The sequence below is a fragment of the Amphiura filiformis genome, chromosome 3, assembly GCF_039555335.1.
Source record: "Amphiura filiformis chromosome 3, Afil_fr2py, whole genome shotgun sequence".
Lineage (NCBI taxonomy): Eukaryota > Metazoa > Echinodermata > Ophiuroidea > Amphilepidida > Amphiuridae > Amphiura > Amphiura filiformis.
The window spans coordinates 74,693,354-74,711,201 of record NC_092630.1 but is presented as its reverse complement, the minus strand read 5'-3'; positions in this window follow the sequence as shown (position 1 = coordinate 74,711,201).

Here is a 17,848-nt window from a genome sequence, read left to right as displayed (position 1 = left end):
ACATGCCATTGGTGTTGCCAGTCTATTTTCTACATTGGCCGTCAGGTTTGACAGTTCATAACAGGTACATTCTCCGATAAAGTGTTCGAAAAGCCAAATATTTGTCGCCCATAGTTTCAAGTCGTATTCAGACTTGTTTCGTCAGAAAGAAATAACTTTTATTAATATAACTTATATTTAGGAGTTGCTTTCTAAAATGTATGGGGCTAGAGGTTGTAACATGCCTAGAAAGTATAAAACAATAAAGCTGATTATGCATATCCATTGTTTTCCCCCATGTCGCCAGCCAAGGTGCGTTCCGTATAATGTGTCCTTGCTCGCTAAACATGCGCGCATGTAATGGATTTATCGCTGGTATCATGCCCTAATTATAAAGTATAAAACATCACAACAGGTTATTAAATTTTTCCAACAGATCTTTGAGACTATGTCTCCGCAATATTGTTCACAGATACGTTACCATATTTCTGATGGATAACAATCTGTGAAAATAATTGGCTAGATGAATGTTCTCATATGTGATGGATCAAGCAGGTTCCATAGTTATATTATATATGTGGTACATAACACAATGGTTTCAAAGTAAAAAAATCAGGTCTATTAATGGCAAAAAGTCCTGACGTTACGTTCATGTCGTCACAGATACGTTACCTAAATTCTTCTCCCCTCGGAAAAAACGCTGTGATAAATGAAGCCAAATACCATACCAGACTTTAGTACATTGTGTGATGACTGATCAAGTATGGGTATTAGCATGATTAGGTCGGTAAGTTTTTACACTTGCACGATTAAGACAAAGGTAGGAAAGGGTTTCACAGATACGTTACCACAGATACGTTACCCCCAATACGTACAAGTAATATTGCTCAAAAATGAAGTATTGTTGAAAAATCACCCATACATACGTTCTGGAACTATTAAAGTTTACGATTCTGAATGATTTTCATGAATTTTTCGTGGTTCGCATTTTGTCATTCCTGAGACCAAACTTGAACACTTTATCGGAGAATGGACCAACAGGGTCATAATACACTCAGAACGGTGGTCAACCGATGGCTATCATTTACAAGTCTCACTCAGTCAATACAAACGATCGAATTTGGTGTTGAAATGAGCAAAAATTTGAGTTACACCTTAATTTTCTCGGCTTTTTCAGTAAATGTCAGGAAAAAACTATAGGCCTACCGGATTGTCCGGGTAATGCTCGGATACTGGTCCTGGTGTTAGGCGTGAAATTCCGGTCATTTAGTGTAAGAGTTTCGATTTTTACTGAGGCTTCAACTTGGCCCGCAAGCTTTTTTTTTTTATCAACTTTTAGCTTTTCAATGTAATATATTTCGCAAATGAAGGATTTCCCACCTTTCTAATGCACATCACCACGACCGTTTTGATTTCACCAGTTTTTTTACTTCTGGTTGAAAATTTTTCAAAATCAACGCGTGAAAATCCGAGGCTACAGTAGCATTGTGAATCGGTTTCCCTGGGATACCGTAAGATTAGAAGATTGTGAAAAGCTAATTAAGCTATGTACAGTGTTGCCACTTGCCAGAACTTCAACATGGCAAAGAAATTCCCAGGCATGACACTTGACCCAAGCACGATGTCATCACGTTAGTGATGTTGTTTTTAACTGACATTTCTGAAGGGGGGAAAAGTATTGCTTTATATTTGACCGAGAAAATTAATTTCACAGCAAAATGTTGTATCGCTGATATTGAATATTGCTGATTTCAACATGGAGCCTATCGATCGACTTTTAGCACGACTATGCATAATAGTAGCAGCTGGTGACCACCACCGTTCTGAGTGTATAGAACTTTACTATGCGCATGATGAGTGACTTTGACGCCCGTCTTTGAAGAAGTTCTTTTCCGTTACATGCACAAAACAAGTCCTGGCTATGGACTTGCAAAAACCTAATTTTCGGGTAAAAATGACACATTTTGGTTGTGACAGGGGTAAAAATTTAAATTTGCTCCGATTTTGACAAAAATGGTGGCAAATTGACCGTTTAGCTGACACAAATCATAAAAAGAATACTTACCATACTTGCATATCTACCGGTAGGCCTACTGTGTTAATCCACTCAGATAGAGGTAAAAATGTAAAATGCCATTGGCCCGGGCCATACCCCCCGGTATAGGACCTGTTGACTGCAAATAACATAAAGAGTACATTTTAGATGGTAAGTAATATACTGTTTCTTGATTGTCAATACAAACAATTTGCCACCATTTTTTACCCCCTTTTTTGTTTTCAAGAATTTATGGGCAATTAATTCCCATAGTAGGCCCTAGTCCAATCCCACTTAGCCAATTCCCATTTGGTCTAGCGTTTTAAGGGGTCTTGGAGTCCAGGACTCCTTGATTCATGCAGGTCCCCGTGATTTGGACCACTTAATTTTGTACGTCTGTACAGAATTAGATGCCTGGACCCCTTTATTTGCCAATTTGGACCCCTGGACTCAGCAGGTCACCGCTAACCCTGGATTGGAGTATTAATTGGATTGGAGATAGGACCAAATGGGATTTGACCAAGTGGGATTAATCCGAATTTTTGACAAATTTCTGATAATATTTCATTGATCCCATTGTTTCATTCATAGGGCCTGCACTTTGGCTCGTTTTTTGCAGGTTTACATGGTCCAATAATCACAAGATGACTGACATGTGGTAACAAAGGAAGCAGTCACTGCAATTTGCTTATGTCCCATATGATTGGCCATTCAAGACACCCCTGTGAATATACTATAGCGGCCTTTTCAAAATATAATACCTGTTTGCTTGACTGTATTGACAATACCGCGAACAATACACACACTATATGCATTGGACAAACTTTTTACAATAAGCATGATAAGTGATGATGTGACCTCCAGATTTATACATCGTTCGTCTCGCACACTGACAACATTTGATTGAATGGACTGTAGGCTACTGCGCCGTGATTACGGTGAAGGACACCGGTTCAAATCCTTTGTTTGGAGCCAATCGATAAAAGCATGCAGGGCTTCTATACCCATGTACAGTTTATCCCTACATAATCCGCGCTATAAAGTCCCATTCAGTGATCCCAGCGAAACTGAAAAAAAAATCAAATTGTTACGTTTATAAATTTTGTTGATGAAAAACAAATGGCAAAAAAACAAAACAGGAAAATGACAGTATTGACGAAGTTGAAGCCCCATTCAAATACATGTAGCTAATTTATATACTGTCAGTACCGGTATATAAATTACAGACTCACGTAAATGCATTATTTTTTGTTTTAGACACACGGTTTTCGGCTGAACCACTGCACTAGCAAGCTATGTTAGCACATCTATGACAATGACGAAAGGTACAAAATCAGCCATAGGCCTTTAGATAGCAGAAGACACAAAAGTGGTGTTTTATGACCTTTGACATTCTTTTGTGGCGAGTGACATGGTCTTTCAATTCACGCCGAGTGTCCTTGACAGGTTTGACTATGCTTCAGTGGTCATGAAAGAATTCAAAAGATAACCTCTGCCCCAATAATCCCAAGCAATTGTCTGAAACTGCTCCTCGGATCATAAGAACTCAGTCCTCAAATGATAGTCATAATAATGTCCAAAATTTTGATGATTTTTACGATCGTCGGAATGAAAAAAAATCAAAAAATCACTGAATGGGCCTTTAGTTCCCTCTCCTTACCCTGGCAATATAAATCAAAGAAAAATAAAGAAAGAAAACAAGAAAAGAAAATTAACCAAATTAAGGGATCTGGAATGAGCGTTTTGAGCGTTTCGATAGTATTTTTTGTGGGACATGAGAGCACATCAGACATATCGAATTGCATTCTGAATACGAAGAATGTCTTTCTGATATCAAATAAATTTCATTGTTTGAAATTCACGATATAATACAAATTTTATGACAAATTATTAAAATTTGATATTTTTCACATTTTTGATAAATAACAGTCCTCGAAGTAAATATCATAAATCTAATGTTATATTCTTAAACAGTCCCTGGCATGATACCATACATGTATAGGCCTATAATATGTATAGTAAATTTGTCTGCTTTATCTGTTTTGTGCTGTTTAAGCAAATAGTTAAACATAATTTCCATAAAATGTAAGCTTTTACTGTCAGCTAGATATGTCCCCTTTCATTTTGAGCAGAACAAGTGAGGTAAAGCAAAGAAAATTGAAATTTACTACTACTAGCGCCAATGAATGTTATACGATTGTAAAACGGTACGATCCTCTGGGTGTGTGTGTGCGTATGTGTGTCCTGCACGCGTATTTTTTTCTGCAACTATAACGGGACGCAATACGATACCGGTATGTTATAAGAATCAAACTTACAAGAAAGATGGCTCTTGTCAAATCCTACAATTCTGTCAGAGAAAATATGCATATTTGCATTAAATTTTAATTAATTGACATAATTGATTAATTAATTAATATTTTATTTAATGATTTACCATAATTCCAAATATGTCAAACAATATGTCAAATTAAAGCTAATGAAATGCTTTATAAATTGGTCAGAGCGCATATTGCAGAATGCATTTAGTACTTTAGTTACATGATTCCAAACATTCTATTCCAATTTTTTGCTATACACGCATAGGAGCTGTACTTTTAAAATCCGCGCCTAATCAATAATAATAGTCTTTCACTCCATTGTCAAAGTACTGTGCTCCCTGTAGCTGTAGCATTATGGAGTGACCAGGTCCTAGAGTGTGATGGTTTTGTAGCAGATGACAGTGCTCATTCAAGCCTGTCAAGGTCAGTTAGTAGCCACTTGCTGAATGGATGGCCATGATCAACTATCAAAGAGATGCTTTGTGCATGCAGCTGCCAATCACAGTAGAGGTTTGATAACATTTTGTTAAAACCCAAATGTGATATAAGGACAAAGCTGTGCATGTTGGTACTTAATTGTTTGGATTCTTACGTTGAAATTCCCTTGTATTAGTATTTTTATGTGTAGTGTGTAGTGGTCATAAATTATATAGCTTTTAAATTTTGGGCATTTTTGCTCTGTTGCACTGTACCATTATGGAATTTGAGCAAATCAATTACCGACACAAGCAGGTATACAGTGTATTATTTTATTTTTATTTCGTATCTCAGGAGCACAGCTCACTTGGTAAGGCATCAGAATTTGGTACACTAGCGCTTCGAACTTTAAATCGGAAGGTGGTGAGTTCGAGCCTCATCACGGTCACATTAATTTTATAAACCAAATATTGTTCGAACTTTTCATATTTGTTTTTCTTTTATTGTTTCTTTTCTTTGTCTTTTTTTTCTCTTGTTTTCTTTATTTTTTCTTTATTTTTCTTTGATCCATATTGCCAGTGTAAGGAGAGGAGGGAACTAACGGCCCATTCAGTGATTTTTTTTTCATCCGGACGATCGTAAAAATCATCAAAATTCAGATTTTGTATTAAGACTGCGGAACTCAGTCTTCAATGATATAGTCAGTAATAATCTTTTGGTCATTATATGACTATCATCATTTGACGATTGAGTTCTTATGATACATCATCCGAAGAGCAGTGTCAGACAATTGCTTGGGATTGTTGGGGTAGAGGTTATCTTTTGTATTCTTTCATGACCACCGAAGCAGAGTTAAACCTGTCAAGGACACTCGGCGTGAATTGAACTGACCATGTCACTCGCCACAAAAGAATGTCAAAGGTCATAAAACATCAACTTGGTGTCTTCTGCTAGTGGTTCAGCCCTAAGCCGTGTAGGCCTATTTAAGACAAAAATAATGCATTTTCGTGAATCTGTAATTTATATACTGACAGTATATATAAATTAGCTACATGTATTTGAATGGGGCTTCAACTTCGTCAATACTGCCGTTTTCTTGGGTTTTGTGCCAATTTTTTTCATTAAATTTTTTATAAAAGTAACAATTTGATTTTTTTTCACTTTCGCTGGGATCACTGAATGGGGCTTTGCAACGCGATATATTCAAAACTTGTATCCACCTACTGTTATAGCATTAATCCGATTATTACACAACCTCGCCAGCGTATTCAAGACATCCAATGCAAATAATCACCTAGATTATGACGTATCATACCGTAAATATGGCGGAGTACTCAAATTCATTCAACAAAAGCATGATTATAAGCTATTCACCATCGAAGTGGTTACGTAATTCCCTTGGTTACCAGATCACGCTATTTTGGTATGCCTTCGAGTGCCATATACTTTGCGTGGTGATTGTTTCGATCGTGGTTCACTACTCAAGTGCGTGATCTCGTTGACATAGTAACATTACGTAACTTCGATACTGAATTGCAATCTACCGCGACAGCTCGTCTCACACACATAACAAATGCACAAATACGATCAAATAGGTTGACGACAACGTTTGATTGAATGCACTGCATTGTGCCATGATTACGGTGAAGGACACCGGTTCAATTCCTTTGTATGGAGCCAATCAATAATTTCACGCACATCCTCTATTATTGCCCAATTATTGCCCGGGATGATTGCACACTGTAAAAGAGCTATTGTTATAATGTTTGATGAAATCGTGTTTAACTACCGTATTTGCTTAAGAACGGCAAAATACAGATAAAGCAGACAGATTGACTACATGTGGTACATGTATATACATATTAATATAGAGGCCTTGCATGAGTTTATCGATTGGCTCCAAACAAAGGATTTGAACCGGTGTCCTTCACCGTAGTTATGGCGGAGTGCAGTCCATTCAATCAAATGTTGTCATCAACCTATTTGATCGTAGTGCAGGGTTATGTGTGTGAGACGAACTGTCACGGTAGATTGCAATCATGCTTTTGTTGAATGCATTTGAGTAGTCCGCCATATTTACGGGATGATACGTCACATGCAAGGCCTCTATAGGGAATGTGTGTGAGTCGAGTATTACCTAATTATAATAGGGGCGTATCCAAAAATGAATTCACGCCCCTTTCAAATGTCGAGCCAAAGTGCAGGCCCTATGATTTTTCTTCAAATTTTTCAACAAAAATTCAAATTTTTATGACTTAAAAAAAAATCTTGTATCAACTTTTTATATTTTGAGCCCAATTTTTCCCAGTACGGAAAGACCCCCGTTTTTTGGTAAGATTTTTCCCAGTCTCATTAAAAGATTTCCTGCCTTCTCACCGAAAGACCCACCCCTTTTTTTTTTTTTGGTGTCTAGCCTCCTATAGTTTCGAACGGCTGTCCGCACATCTCCGTCACTTCCAAAATCGATTCCCCCCACTGACCTTCCGGGGGCAAGATTGAAAATGTCCCAATTTTTGACCAAAAGTTGTAGTATTTATGTGTGAGCGATAGCTCGCATCGCGAGTGGCTTGCCGCGAAGCGTTAAACGGGTGTGGTCCAGGGGCCCGCCTAAAGGGCCCCTGGTGGTGTGCAGGGGCAAAGCCCCCTGAAGCTCCTGGTTTTTGGCATATTAGAAGCTAAAAAATCAGTGTTTTAGAGTACAAATTTCACAATGAAAGTAGTATAGATCTTCCCTTTTCTCTTTCCCCTTTCTTTTTTCTCTTCTCCCTTCCCCTTTTTCTTCCTTTTTTTCTTTTCTTCTTTCCCTTTTTCTCTTCTTTCTCTTCACTCTTTTCTCTCCTTCTCCCCTTTTCCCCTTCCCAATTTTTTGCTCTTCTTCCCAGTTTTTTTTGTGTCGGGGGCAGCTTGCCCCCCCCGGCCCCCATGGTGAGTCGCATAAGTTTACTATTGCCATTCGTTTAATAATAATTAGAGCGGTTACCGCACCATAGCTGAACCATGGGGCTTTGGCAGTATATTGTGGTACATGTATAAATCACCCCTTAATGACCTTAAATGAATTTTAAAATATTTTAAACATGTTTAGAATGTCATAAGGATCATTGCATTTAAATATCAGCTCAATTGGAGCATTTTTAAAAACTTGACCTTTGACCCCTTTACGACCCCCGTAATGACCTTAAAATATTCATAAGGAACATTGCATTTAAATGTCAGCTCAATTGGACCATTTTGAAGACTTGACCTTTGACCCCTTTATTGACCCCTTAATGACCTTCAATGAATTTTAAAATATTTTTAATATGTTTAGAATGTCATAAAGATCATTGCATTTAAATATCAGCTCAATTGGAGCATTTTTGAAAACTTGACCTTTGACCCCTTTATGACCCCTTAATGACCTTAAGTGAATATTAAAATATTTTAAACATGTTTAGAATGTCATAAAGATCATTGCATTTAAATATCAGCTCAATTGTTGGTTAACATGTCCTTTTTTGACCCCTGTGACCCCTTGGATGAGTCACATAAACCATAAACCATACTTGATTGACAGAAAGTACTAAATTTGTACCTATTACGGTTTGGTAGCACTCCTCTTCCAAACGCGACCAAGTCAGGGCGGCCCGGTGCACACCGACATCGCCTGGCTAATATTTACTTTGTCAGCAGAGATACTAAAATAAATACCCGGGATCGATACACGTGAATTTGCCATGCACGCGTTTGATATGAGAAGAAAATCTTTGGATACCGGGGTAGAAAATGATGAATATCTCCCGTAAATGATTTCGTATAAAGAAACCAGATGTGGTTCCTTGCACATGAATATATATTTTGAACAGATATGATAGTCGTTAGCTTGCGTCTTGAGAGAGTAGCTTGCGTCTTGAGTCAAAAACTGACCATAAGTCTGATTTATATGTGCTGAATTATATAGCGCAGTGTATAGGCCAATCATGGAGGTAATCTAAAAGCATATGACCTATAATGGCCTACCATGCTCCACTGACACACAGCGAGGTCAGTCACCGAGCTAATCGGGGCTATTGTCAGTAGCCTTAGTCAGATGTCCTTCGGCCCATTATGCGACTCAAAACTATTAAACAGGTCGATACAAAATGCCCATGCGTGGCGGTGGATTCAACCTACCATGGCGATTTCTGCCATGAAGATATCGGGGCGATGACACTGTGCCTCAGTATTTGCTAGCTCACTAAGTTACTCGGGGTACGGTTTCGCGATCAATAAACTGGTACATCCCAAGATCAGAATTGTTCAGTAAGTGAGCTCTCATTATATTATGTTGCATTCGATAACACTATTAGGCCTATCTGTCACTAATTATATATAAACCTATATGATGTAGGCCTACGAAAAAAATAGTCGCGCCCGTTGGGGAGCACTCCGGCCGTTCCGGCATTTGTCCTATATGGGATTTTCTTAAATATCAGATCAGATTTGTGGCACATGCCCCCTCCCCCCTCCATCCCATCCCGTGCCCTATGACGCTACGTCACATTGCCCTACCCCTAAAAACCCTAGTAACCCTATTTTATCCTAACCCATCAATTAAAGCGTTGTTGCGACCCATTTAAGGGTAGACGAGGTATTGTTGGTCGAAGCAACCTAAAAATCGATTTTCATTATCTAAATTAATATATTATTGAAAATGAACACCTTGATGTTTTGCAAAAGTTCATTCTACAAATCGTATACTTTGCAAACTTGCTTAATTGATTGTTGTTAATGAGTTATGTACGTTTTTCAAAAGTGTTGTTGTTTCAGCCCTCTTTACAACGTAACTCAAGAACCGCGCAGCACCTATAAAAGTATATCTGTGATATTTTAATTCTTCTACACGCTCGCTATGAATTGAGCAATGCAGTTTTTGCCAAAGCTCACTACCATTCGTAAGATGCTATGAACTACCAAATCACAACAGTTTAAAATAATTAGGCCTAATAACCTTAATGTGGTTAACACGAAATCTCTAAATCTAGTAACTTCTATTGCAATTGATTTTTACGTGCAGCAACACAACGCAAAGACTGAAGAAGTTGCGAAGAAATGTTTACAGTCAGGCTACACTTTAGGGCCGCTACAGATTCCAATTTGTATTATTTGACGTCAAATACTTTTTACCCGAATAATAATAATAATAATAATAATAATAGTAATAATAATAATAATAATAATAATAGTAATAATAATAATAATAATAATAATAATAATAATAATAATAATAATAATAATAGGCCTAAATAACATTTTATTTGTTATTTATTACTGGTATTTATTTATTTATTTATTTATTTATTTATTTATTTATTTATTTATTTATTTATTTATTTATTTATTTATTTATTTATTTATTTATTTATTTATTTAATTAATTAATTAATTAATATTAATTATTTATTAATTACTATGAAATTATTATAATCTGATCTACTGGACTTACGTTTTTGTGAGTGGCAATATTTCACATCCTATCTCGGATGCATCATCAGGCCCACTGATGATGCATCCGAGATAGGATGTGAAATATTGCCACTCACAAAAACGTAAGTCCAGTAGATCAGATTATAATAATTTCATAGTTATTTATACCTGAATGAATGATAATCTTCATAATCGTATTTATTAATTAATTAATTAAAGTTGAACTCGTAAGAAGACATCAAAAGTGTTCATCATTGCACGCAAGAACCACTCTAGGAAATTGGGTAACTCCGTATCAATAGTTAGGCAACCCACGATAGTATTAAACAAAATATAGACGAATCCAACGAGCCAAGTCATGGTCAGGATTTGGTCGGCCATCTTTGGTTTCCCGCTAGCACCAACCTGGGGTATTGAGCGCCCGATTGTGCAAATAAAAGCCGCCTAACACCTGGAGAAGATGCAAAGACGAGGAGGGTTAATAGAATAATATATACAACAGAGGTAATCCTGTCGCATCTATTCATACATAGTCCTTTTGTTCATCTATTTGTACATCTATGAATACATGCGACGGGATTACCTGCGGAATTATCTCTATTGTATTATTCTATTAACCCTCCTCCAGTGCTCCTCGACCTTATCTAGGTGTAAGGCGGCTTTTATTTGCACAACTGTTGGAACTGTATTGTGTTGTAAACTTAAATCAATCTTTTGTCTACCTGTGTTTTCGCGGAAGGTGTAAAACGGGTGATGGAATGCAGTTTAAAATTTCCGCCAAGGCCGAATCATTTCACATTTTGGATGCATTGTAGCCGACGGGGACCCAACTAAAGGCTGCTAGTCAGGTGTAGGGGTGCGTGTATTTGGATTCGTCTATACAATAGAATATTCCTGGTACATGTATACGGAGCATCATGGGTGACATGTAACAAATATTTTTTTGAAAATTATCCCGAGATAATCATGTTATCTCGGGATAATTATCCCGAGATAATCATGTTATCCCGGGATAACATGTTTATCTCGGGATAATTGTACATGCACAATCTCTTTACATGTCACCCATGAGGCTCCGTACATGTAGGGTAAATTGGGGGTAAATGGAACGCTTAAGCAATAAATCACTTTCTGTGGTCAGGAGGGTATCCATATATGATTTTTGTTTGTTTCAATAAGTAGATAATATGTTTTTACAACTTGTTTTAACAGATAAACTCCCATTTTATGGCTTTGTTTCTTGTATCGGTCCAAATACATGCATGGTCATGGTGTTACCCCAACAAATTGGGGGTAAATGGAACAGTGGGTTGGGTAATTGGAACAAGGGGCATTACTTGCAAGGTGCCTACATTCATAGCTATATTTACATTGAAAAGACATCAGAATATTTTATTTAACATATATTTTGTGACTAAACAAAAGATTAACAAAAATAATTTTGTTTTCATGTTTTTTTTATAAACATGGTAAAATACCACGTAAAAAAACACTTTCTTTCGGTACATAACAGAAAAAAATGGTTTTCAGATTTTTAAAAAATCAATAGGAGGCCTAATCTACCATGAATTAGTTTGTAGTATAGGCCTATATAATTTCATAATAATTAAACCAATTAGTAAAAAAAATATTAACATGTTAATATATTTGACTGAGTCAGTCAACCGTGTTCCATTTACCCCAAGTGGATCTGTTGTGGGGTAAATGGAACACCAAACTAATTAATTAGCTAATTAGCATATTAATTTGCATAATTTCATCATTAAAATCAGTGCTATTTTATTGTTTAAAACATTTATGTTATTGTAGAAAACAAACATATTGCCAATATTGTATAAGACAACTCTCAGCACAACATTCAACTATTTAGGAATCTATACCCTTAAATTAGTAATGTTCACTGAACCGTAGCACCACTTCAAGGTCAGTGACAACATTTGAGATTTTCTTCCACTCAAATACCGAGTAAACCCACGCTTGGGGTATGAAACGAAAGCAGAACGTATGGCGTTGGGGTAAATGGAACAGTCGGTATGATGTTGCCCAATTTTTTTCTTGATTGAGGGAATTGTATTCTCAGCGTTCCATTTACCCCACCGTTCCATTTACCCCAATTTACCCTTCATACTTTTTAAAATTAATATTCTACGTAACGTGCATACAGAGTCGGAAGCTACCCTAAGGACCAGTGTTTACTCAGAGGCCGTATGTCTCAATTTTGGCCCAGTGAAAATTATTTTTGTCTCACAAAAATGTGTAATGCTGTATTACAATTAGTGAATTTGGGGAATTACTGGGCCAAAATTGGGCCAATTTGGGAAGAAAATGTTTCATTTGGCGCACCCTATTTCCAGAGAGAGTAAACACTGCTAAGGACACCTTTTACCAGGTAGACCTACTTGCCTTTTACAGTAAAGCAATAAACGCCCTCTTTTACAAATGTCCCTTAAAACCGGATCACTCATCACGGATAGCTTTGGAGTGATTTTCACTCTTGCACTCTTTTAGGAGAGTGAGTTTTTCATTCTTTTAGGCCTATATTAAGAGGGTGCAGTCGTTCACTTTCTTACCGGGGGGAGGGGGGGGTAGGGGGGTTATTGAAGGTTATACGGGGATGTGCCATCGGTCTTACTCTTAGTAGGGCCTACCTTTCAGCGATTTTGGTAGGCGGTATTGATGGGTGGGTCACTTTTTTGGGCGCATTTTGGCAAAAGTGCATATCATGAAAGTGCCCCGGGAAAGTGCCCAATTTATGGCAAATGTGGGTGCTTTTTGTCGAAAATTGGTATACTGATATGTAGCAAAAACAAGTACCGTAGGCCCTACTCTCTAAATGTAGCCTACACAGAGTGGAAATAAAAAAGGAATGGGGCGCCCAATGGGAGCTCAGTGTGATATGATGTGCTGAAATCCGGGGGGGGGGGGGACACTCCCACTTTGCCCGTGACGCGTATGTAGGGCCTATAGGCTATTTTAAAAGACCCCCTTTTTCACCATCGCTGTCACCCAAAGACCCCATTACCAGCTCATGCTCAGTGTCCATATTTTTTCATTAGATCTGTCACGACCCTAATATTTCCATCTGAACAGCAACGAGGCTTCTTCTGGCTCTCACTCACCCAAAGACATGAAGAAAATTGAGAAAATCCCATACATAGGGCCTGCACTTTGGCTCGACATTTGAAAGGGGCGTGAATTCATTTTTGGATACGCCCCTATTATAATTAGGTAATACTCGACTCACACACATTCCCTATAGAGGCCTTGCATGTGACGTATCATCCCGTAAATATGGCGGACTACTCAAATGCATTCAACAAAAGCATGATTGCAATCTACCGTGACAGTTCGTCTCACACACATAACCCTGCACTACGATCAAATAGGTTGATGACAACATTTGATTGAATGGACTGCACTCCGCCATAACTACGGTGAAGGACACCGGTTCAAATCCTTTGTTTGGAGCCAATCGATAAACTCATGCAAGGCCTCTATATTAATATGTATATACATGTACCACATGTAGTCAATCTGTCTGCTTTATCTGTATTTTGCCGTTCTTAAGCAAATACGGTAGTTAAACACGATTTCATCAAACATTATAACAATAGCTCTTTTACAGTGTGCAATCATCCCGGGCAATAATTGGGCAATAATAGAGGATGTGCGTGAAATTATTGATTGGCTCCATACAAAGGAATTGAACCGGTGTCCTTCACCGTAATCATGGCACAATGCAGTGCATTCAATCAAACGTTGTCGTCAACCTATTTGATCGTATTTGTGCATTTGTTATGTGTGTGAGACGAGCTGTCGCGGTAGATTGCAATTCAGTATCGAAGTTACGTAATGTTACTATGTCAACGAGATCACGCACTTGAGTAGTGAACCACGATCGAAACAATCACCACGCAAAGTATATGGCACTCGAAGGCATACCAAAATAGCGTGATCTGGTAACCAAGGGAATTACGTAACCACTTCGATGGTGAATAGCTTATAATCATGCTTTTGTTGAATGAATTTGAGTACTCCGCCATATTTACGGTATGATACGTCATAATCTAGGTGATTATTTGCATTGGATGTCTTGAATACGCTGGCGAGGTTGTGTAATAATCGGATTAATGCTATAACAGTAGGTGGATACAAGTTTTGAATATATCGCGTTGCAAAGCCCCATTCAGTGATCCCAGCGAAAGTGAAAAAAAAATCAAATTGTTACTTTTATAAAAAAATTTAATGAAAAAAATTGGCACAAAACCCAAGAAAACGGCAGTATTGACGAAGTTGAAGCCCCATTCAAATACATGTAGCTAATTTATATATACTGTCAGTATATAAATTACAGATTCACGAAAATGCATTATTTTTGTCTTAAATAGGCCTACACGGCTTAGGGCTGAACCACTAGCAGAAGACACCAAGTTGATGTTTTATGACCTTTGACATTCTTTTGTGGCGAGTGACATGGTCAGTTCAATTCACGCCGAGTGTCCTTGACAGGTTTAACTCTGCTTCGGTGGTCATGAAAGAATTCAAAAGATAACCTCTACCCCAACAATCCCAAGCAATTGTCTGACACTGCTCTTCGGATGATGTATCATAAGAACTCAATCGTCAAATGATGATAGTCATATAATGACCAAAAGATTATTACTGACTATATCATTGAAGACTGAGTTCCGCAGTCTTGTACAAAATCTGAATTTTGATGATTTTTACGATCGTCCGGATGAAAAAAAATCACTGAATGGGCCGTTAGTTCCTCCTCTCCTTACACTGGCAATATGGATCAAAGAAAAATAAAGAAAAAAATAAAGAAAACAAGAGAAAAAAAAAAGACAAAGAAAAGAAACAATAAAAGAAAAACAAATATGAAAAGTTCGAACAATATTTGGTTTATAAAATTAATGTGACCGTGATGAGGCTCGAACTCACCACCTTCCGATTTAAAGTTCGAAGCGCTAGTGTACCAAATTCTGATGCCTTACCAAGTGAGCTGTGCTCCTGAGATACGAAATAAAAATAAAATAATACACTGTATACCTGCTTGTGTCGGTAATTGATTTGCTCAAATTCCATAATGGTACAGTGCAACAGAGCAAAAATGCCCAAAATTTAAAAGCTATATAATTTATGACCACTACACACTACACATAAAAATACTAATACAAGGGAATTTCAACGTAAGAATCCAAACAATTAAGTACCAACATGCACAGCTTTGTCCTTATATCACATTTGGGTTTTAACAAAATGTTATCAAACCTCTACTGTGATTGGCAGCTGCATGCACAAGGCATCTCTTTGATAGCTGATCATGGCCATCCATTCAGCAAGTGGCTACTAACTGACCTTGACAGGCTTGAATGAGCACTGTCATCTGCTACAAAACCATCACACTCTAGGACCTGGTCACTCCATAATGCTACAGCTACAGGGAGCACAGTACTTTGACAATGGAGTGAAAGACTATTATTATTGATTAGGCGCGGATTTTAAAAGTACAGCTCCTATGCGTGTATAGCAAAAAATTGGAATAGAATGTTTGGAATCATGTAACTAAAGTACTAAATGCATTCTGCAATATGCGCTCTGACCAATTTATAAAGCATTTCATTAGCTTTAATTTGACATATTGTTTGACATATTTGGAATTATGGTAAATCATTAAATAAAATATTTATTAATTAATCAATTATGTCAATTAATTAAAAATTTAATGCAAATATGCATATTTTCTCTGACAGAATTGTAGGATTTGACAAGAGCCATCTTTCTTGTAAGTTTGATTCTTATAACATACCGGTATCGTATTGCGTCCCGTTATAGTTGCAGAAAAAAATACGCGTGCAGGACACACATACGCACACACACACCCAGAGGATCGTACCGTTTTACAATCGTATAACATTCATTGGCGCTAGTAGTAGTAAATTTCAATTTTCTTTGCTTTACCTCACTTGTTCTGCTCAAAATTAAAGGGGACATATCTAGCTGACAGTAAAAGCTTACATTTTATGGAAATTATGTTTAACTATTTGCTTAAACAGCACAAAACAGATAAAGCAGACAAATTTACTATACATATTATAGGCCTATACATGTATGGTATCATGCCAGGGACTGTTTAAGAATATAACATTAGATTTATGATATTTACTTCGAGGACTGTTATTTATCAAAAATGTGAAAAATATCAAATTTTAATAATTTGTCATAAAATTTGTATTATATCGTGAATTTCAAACAATGAAATTTATTTGATATCAGAAAGACATTCTTCGTATTCAGAATGCAATTCGATATGTCTGATGTGCTCTCATGTCCCACAAAAATACTATCGAAACGCTCAAAACGCTCATTCCAGATCCCTTAATTTGGTTAATTTTCTTTTCTTGTTTTCTTTCTTTATTTTTCTTTGATTTATATTGCCAGGGTAAGGAGAGGGAACTAAAGGCCCATTCAGTGATTTTTTGATTTTTTTTCATCCCGACGATCGTAAAAATCATCAAAATTTTGGACATTATTATGACTATCATTTGAGGACTGAGTTCTTATGATCCGAGGAGCAGTTTCAGACAATTGCTTGGGATTATTGGGGCAGAGGTTATCTTTTGAATTCTTTCATGACCACTGAAGCATAGTCAAACCTGTCAAGGACACTCGGCGTGAATTGAAAGACCATGTCACTCGCCACAAAAGAATGTCAAAGGTCATAAAACACCACTTTTGTGTCTTCTGCTATCTAAAGGCCTATGGCTGATTTTGTACCTTTCGTCATTGTCATAGATGTGCTAACATAGCTTGCTAGTGCAGTGGTTCAGCCGAAAACCGTGTGAAAAAAAAAAAAAATAATGCATTTACGTGAGTCTGTAATTTATATACCGGTACTGACAGTATATAAATTAGCTACATGTATTTGAATGGGGCTTCAACTTCGTCAATACTGTCATTTTCCTGTTTTGTTTTTTTGCCATTTGTTTTTCATCAACAAAATTTATAAACGTAACAATTTGATTTTTTTTTCAGTTTCGCTGGGATCACTGAATGGGACTTTATAGCGCGGATTATGTAGGGATAAACTGTACATGGGTATAGAAGCCCTGCATGCTTTTATCGATTGGCTCCAAACAAAGGATTTGAACCGGTGTCCTTCACCGTAATCACGGCGCAGTAGCCTACAGTCCATTCAATCAAATGTTGTCAGTGTGCGAGACGAACGATGTATAAATCTGGAGGTCACATCATCACTTATCATGCTTATTGTAAAAAGTTTGTCCAATGCATATAGTGTGTGTATTGTTCCCGGGTATTGTCAATACAGTCAAGCAAACAGGTATTATATTTTGAAAAGGCCGCTATAGTATATTCACAGGGGTGTCTTGAATGGCCAATCATATGGGACATAAGCAAATTGCAGTGACTGCTTCCTTTGTTACCACATGTCAGTCATCTTGTGATTATTGGACCATGTAAACCTGCAAAAAACGAGCCAAAGTGCAGGCCCTATGGTAAAATTGCCAAAACCCGGCTTTTGCCACCCCCCCAATCAGACCCGGTGCCCCGGCCCGGTGCATTCAACAATTCATTCATTCATCCATTAGGGACCGTTCACAAACACTTGTTAGGGGGCTAGTGCAAA